This window comes from Cricetulus griseus, chromosome 3 (genome assembly GCF_003668045.3).
Source record: "Cricetulus griseus strain 17A/GY chromosome 3, alternate assembly CriGri-PICRH-1.0, whole genome shotgun sequence".
NCBI classification, from domain to species: domain Eukaryota; kingdom Metazoa; phylum Chordata; class Mammalia; order Rodentia; family Cricetidae; genus Cricetulus; species Cricetulus griseus.
In genome coordinates, this window is record NC_048596.1 from 263,676,582 (window position 1) to 263,683,183 (window position 6,602).

Below are 6,602 nucleotides of genomic sequence, written 5' to 3' on the forward strand. Positions count from 1 at the left end.
TCTGGGAGTAGTTAGTATTAGATGAGGGTGTGTGTTTGGGGCTCCAAGATGACCTACAGGCTTTGCAAGGAGGATGAGACACTTGGGCCATCCCATTTGCTCATGCTCACCATGGGATGCTCTGTCTTATGTTGCAGCAAGAAGACCCCTGCCAGATTGTAACTTCACACTCTTAGATTTCTCAGCCTCTAGAACTATGAGCCAAGTAGACTTCTATTCATTATAAATTATTCAGTCTCAAGTACTTTGTTATAACAACAGAAAACCAATGAAGACAGCAGCCTAAGATATTTGATCTTTTTAAATATAAGAACTGAGTCTGTCAACCAGAGGTGACTTGTTCATGAAAGATGACTCAGAGTCATTGAAAATGATAGACTATTTTGTACTATGACCTTGTTTCTGATTTTATTTATTGTCCAATAAAATGAATGTTCATGGGAAAGAATTTTAGACATCTTGTATTTGTCTTTGGAGTGTATTTTTTTTTAAAAAAACATGGTAACACAGAGCATCTGCATAAAGGATTAGAGACAGAGTTCATTTGTTGAATTCTATTGATAGACTTATGAGCAAAAGCATGGAACAAATCTGAGAAATCCAAGAGCTTAAGTAACTTGCTCAAGATTCCCAGTATGTCACATGTACATTCGCAGGCACAGTTTCCTTCTTTTTTCCAAAGTCATTTTTAGATTTTTCTGCCTGGAATTAATTATGGACATATAGCTTAGGCACTGAGCCGAGTCTGACTATTAGTGCTTCAGGCTCCACCAGGACAAATATTATATAGGGCAGCAATGCTCTGGCTGCTCCATGATGGCCCATCAGGAACCAAAGCACCATGACATTCACAGTGGAGGGTGCATGTATGCCCATGTATGACAGGTGGAAGGCTCAACATCTTGTCATCAGTTTTTGGGGGGTTTTTGTTTGTTTGTTTGTTTGTTTGTTTGTTTTTCGAGTTGCCATCAGTTTTTAAAAGATGGTTTGTTATATAGCCCAGGCTGGCCTATTCCTGCCTTAACCTCTCAAGGGCTAGCATTGCAGGAGTCCACTATGAAGTCTGGTTTGCCTCTTGACTTTGATAAAACGGGCTTCCTTTTAAAAATCTATTAACTTTGGGTAATATTTTGTTGGAAAAACAGTAATAAAAAATGTTTGTGATCTCAGACATTCCCAGCAACAAATATCACCATATCCCATATATATCATCTCCTGAATCCCAGAGAGAAATAGATTCATCCTAATTGTAAAACTATTATTGATAGCATAGAGTCTATATTATTGACACTCCTGGGATTTCAGATGTTCGTGCTCCATTTATTATTTATTGGCTGTTTTTATTGGTTGTCTCTCTTGTATGCTTAATGATCAACATGACTAAGAGACATTTAACACACAGTATCTTGTTGTCCGTGTGTTACTTTAAGCCCAAACTTCACAGCAGGGCAATATGCCAATTCACAGAATTTATTAGTTTAGATTACAGGCTTGGATCCCTAAGAATAATATATCAAGTAAAGGCTTGCCGTCAGGATTATCACTTTTGATAATAAGTGCACAGAATGGAGAATCCCGGTTACCAAGGTGCAGACCCAGAATATCACTCTCATGTCTCAAGGTACACTCCTCACCCATAGTTTCCCATCTGAGAGCAGGCCTTGACTTGGCAGAATAGAATACAAAGGCATAAAACTCAGGCTTGATAGCTATGGCTTATTCACAAGCAGATAATAACTACAAAGGTATCTGAACATTCTCTCTCTTCCATGGACAGAGTTCTGCTGGCTCTACCTCAAGGCTAATCACCATGGGACAGCTACCACAGAGCCTTCCTACGAGGCATTTCCTTAGAACTAGGATGGACTAATTAGCTCTTCCCTCAGAGTTCATTTTGAGATTGGAAAGAGCACAAGGGCAGTTGAGACTGAGATTGGAGAGGGGACGTTGCCGTGAAGGGGAGGACAAATAGAACAAGGGAGGGAGGGGGGTTGAAGACTAGCCATACCTATAGCATGAATTAACAAGCAAGAGAGCTGAGATAGGATCTGAGGCCATTTTGCTCCTGTTTTTCTGCAGTGCTAACAACCCAGTCAGGCAGACTGCAAGTGCCACAGGCTTTGAAGAGTCAAAGGTTTTCTTCCTTCCTTCCTTCCTTCCTTCCTTCCTTCCTTCCTTCCTTCCTTCCTTCCTTCCTTCCTTCCTTCTTTCTTTCTTCTTTCTCTCTCTCTCTCTCTCTCTCTCTCTCTCTCTCTCTCTCTCTTTCTTTCACTTTATTCAGGGCCTACTAGAGAACCCAGCATGTTATAATCACTTGAATGATTATTCATTTTTTCAGTAGACAAATGTATGTTTGCACACATGCATGCACGTATGTTTCTTTACCAAAGAAAGTGATTTCCTGTGTTTTAGGGTGATGGGTCCAGGGTGGTATGTATGAAGCTAGATGTCTGTTCATCCAGCATACATGCAGCTGACCACAGTGAACTAAGCCATCAGCCTTCTCTGAAGTCAGACCCTCTGACAGAAATGGAGACAAATATTTAACCCTGCTTCTTTGTGCTCCGTAGGACTGTGAAGTATCCTTGAGCTGGCTAACTTAAAATGCAGAGCATATGTTAAATTGCCCATCTCTTCATAATGCAGGAGGTTAGGATACCAAAAAAAACTGTCCCCATAGCATGGAAGGTTAAAGTACCAAAAACAAACAAACAAAAACCTACAAACAAAATCTTCCTCTTCAGCTGTCACACATAGCAAAAGAAAAATATGCAGGAACGCTCTGTGTTACTGAGACAAGGACTTTGAAAGACCTTTGACAAACTCTTACTTCATGACAGATTTATGATGACTGTGGGCTCATGGAGTTCTGCCAGAGAATGCTTAAAACAAAAACAAAAACAAAGCCCTATAGACACAAATTGTCATTAAAACAACAATAACAACAAATAGGTACCAAGTTTCCTAATCCATGGATTTTCTAGTCACAGGAAGGGAAAAGTCAGCCATAGAAAGGCCATGTGTTAGCCAAACGAACCAAATCAGAAGAGGGGTGTGCTGTCTGCAATTTAACCAGCCAAGTTAAACATGATTTGATTAGAGCTGATCTTTGGGGATCAAGTTAGTAGTAATTGTGCCTGTTTAGCTTGGCCAATTAAAGGCCAACCTCTTCTCTAAATTGGCTATTTTCACCGCAGTCACACCTTTGCATTTGTAATTTTCTTTCTCCAGCTTGCCATTTTTAATTTAGGTATTTGATTATTTTGTGGATGTATGTGTACACAGACCCATGCCTAAATACTTGAACATAATACAAAATTAATGTGCACTATTGTTGGGTGAAACAATTAACTTCTTATTACTGTGGGGTTAGATAAGTTATAACATGCTCAATAATTTCAGGTTCTGGAGAGACTATGCTAAGCAAGGCATCCTTATCTGTGTGAAGGGATGAGTCCTTCTAGAAAGTGACTATTATCACTGGGGAAAGAAAAATGACCTGAACAAGGAGGGCTCTGATGTGTAGCAAAACCAGGGAAGCAGAATAGGCATCCTATCTACTGACCATCAGGGCATCCTCAGTGTCACCATGAGCACTTTTCAGCAAGTCCTCACTCTGTTCCTGCCTAGCCCTGGGATGATCCTAGAAATTATCCTTGGGTCAGTAAAGTAGCTAGTCCCAAGAAGAAAGCAGCAGACCCAAATTGCAGGGAATGAACACAGACTAGTGAAAGTCAGAGTGAGTACTCTGCTTTCAGCATTGGTCTAAAGGTGTGTTTATACACATGTTAGGGTTTGGGACACACAGCACAGGAGAAAAGGGAGGGCACCGCCAGAGCTGTCTGACTAGAATCTGATGGACTCAGTTTATCCACCCCCCCCCCCACCAAACATAGGTTTCCTGGGAGACTCTGAAACAGGGACTTAGGTGGCTTCTGCTAAGCATTGACTTCTCCCATGAGCTTACCAGCTGAGGACAAGCAAGATGAAAGCCAGGTGTTTCTGCCTTCATTCTGTGTCTGTCCTTTGGAGGACAGCACAGCATACTTTATTGTCCTTAACAATGCCCTTTCCTCTTGACTTATCTAAAATACCACAAAGAACAAACCTTCACAGGACAGGCCTTCCCCTTTAGTTGAGGACAATTCTCCTCAAAAGCAAGACAATGTTGGCAAGTTCACAACTTGTGGGGTCACTTTGCAGGGCAGACAAGGACCATGGTAGATCAAAGATGGGCTGTACCACACTCTTATCAGAGTTGCCTATTAATTATGCATGTCTCCTGATCTCCTGTCCTCCCCCCCTCCCAGACAGGGTTTCTCTGTGTAGCTTTGGAGCCTATCCCGGCATTTGCTCTGTAGACCATGCTGTCTCCTGTCCATTTTTTTTTTTATGTAAACCTCATGTCAGTAACCCATGACTGACTTGGGGAGATGTCACTGCACCCCTTCATTTGTTCCAACAGACATACTGAACAAATCTTTCTGTTTTCACCATTATACATCTCTTTGATTGGTATGTTAGGATGGGTGGCTGAGTCTACCTTGTTGGGGTGTCCAGTGCCCAAGTTTGGCCCTAAAAACTCTACTGACAAACCCAGTAGAGCAAACACCGGAAAAAAGGACAGGGCACTTCATAAGGAAAGGAAATGGCTGAGTCTGCCTTGGAAAAACACAGCACCTGGTGCTCTGAATGCAAGGAGATGCGACTGTCTCACTACCTGGGGGAGAATGACTCCACGATCAAAAATCAGAATTGCACATTTTCAGATCCCTTCCATAAAATGTGTAGTGTTTGCATGTCACCTGTACACACCCTCCAGGATATCTTAAAACATCAATTACTCACAATAATACCTAACACCATGCAAATAGTTCTAATGCTATATCACCTAGGGAATAAGAGCAAGAAAACAATGCACACATGTTCAATAGGGATAAAGTAGCTTTTCAAAAATTTTAACCTATGATGGGTCAGATTCAGGGATGTAGGACTCTTCCATATAGGAGGCTGAGTGTGCACATGTCTAACATCTCTCAGAAAGGACGGGTGTGTTTTTACAGGAAATATGGATTATGTGTTCATAGGCTGCAACTAGATTTATTTTTCAAGACCTATGAACATTTTTTTTTTTGCCTAATTGAATGAGCAGTTGCTGAAGCATTGCAGGGCTGTGCCATGTGTATGCTGGTCATTTCAGAAACAGATTCTATTCTTTGTGGAGATGGAATCCTCAGCACTTTCACCATAGAGGGATATGATTTTGAAGGGTGGTAACCAGAATGGAGAATAAAGAAAGAGGCCGCGCCTCCTCAGTGAGAACGTGCCACATGGCTAGCGGCATTCTATCTGCTTCCAGGAGGAGCCTACTGCACTCCTATATTCCCCCCACCCTTACCTTGGGGATGGGAGGAAGCAGGATTCTCCAAAAAAGGAATTATTCTCATTGGTCATGATGTGGTATGTCATTAACCAACACGGTGCAGTTGTTGTTGACTAGGACATCTCGTGTTCCCAGGTAGACGTGTCCTTAATTTGGTTCCTCCCAGCTGAAGTGATCCCTCTTTCATTCACCACCACCAGGTGTTTCTTTCTCATCCATCGAGCAGGATCCTAGCTGGGGGTTGAACTATGAGGTCAGCTTCATTCTGTATGTGAGCCCAAGTTTGACTTATTTCCTGTTCTCTCCATGTCTGGGTCGACCTTTCTTCTTAGACATGGGGAAAGAAAGAAATGCCACCAGGCCCATCTGCTTTGATCCTCAACAGAGTTCATGTAGACAGAGTCCCAGCCTAACTCACATATATACATCGTGTTTGGGGTTATGAAGGCCAGCCAAAAATGAACTTTCTAAGTAATTTTTCCATATTTGCTTTGGGGATATAGTGGCAAGGTAAAACTATTACAGAACAGAATTGGTACATACTAAAAATTTCTGGTCTAAATGTCATCACGATACCCAAATAAAACCATACTGATCCTTTGATGTCACTCCAATGTACTATCTCAAACAAACAGATGTTGTAACATCTCTTGATTTTTTGTAGTGTAAACTTTGTACAATAGTTTTCTCCCCCCCAAAAAAGAAGTTCTGTTTATTAATAGAGCTGGATTGTTGGCCCTAAAAGAATCTAGACATAATACCACAAGCCATGTTACTTAATCAGCATTTTTAACAGATGTATGTTGATTCCTGATGATTTGTAAAGTACTGTGGAGAATGAGATGACCAAAATGCCTAAGACTTGGCCTCTTCCCCCAATCCACAGAGGAATGGATGCATAACTGTGAACAACATACTTTTGTCTTGTCCCATGAAAGTCAATGTAAGAGTTGCCTGAGAGGGGATCATCTAGCAGAGACATAGTGGCTAATAGTGGAGAAAAAATAGAACATGGTAGTGACATGTGGGGGAAATGACGTAAATTAACGAAGCACTGTGCTTATCATTCTTTTGCTTCTATTAAGATAATCATATATCATCACATCCTCTTATGGGGATGTTTCTGCAGCCCCAGGGACTTGCTGGCTCTGGAGACACTGGCCCTCCTAGGTGAGTCAGTTCCTAGAGTTCAGAAGATTTGCCTGTAAGTGCTGTTTCT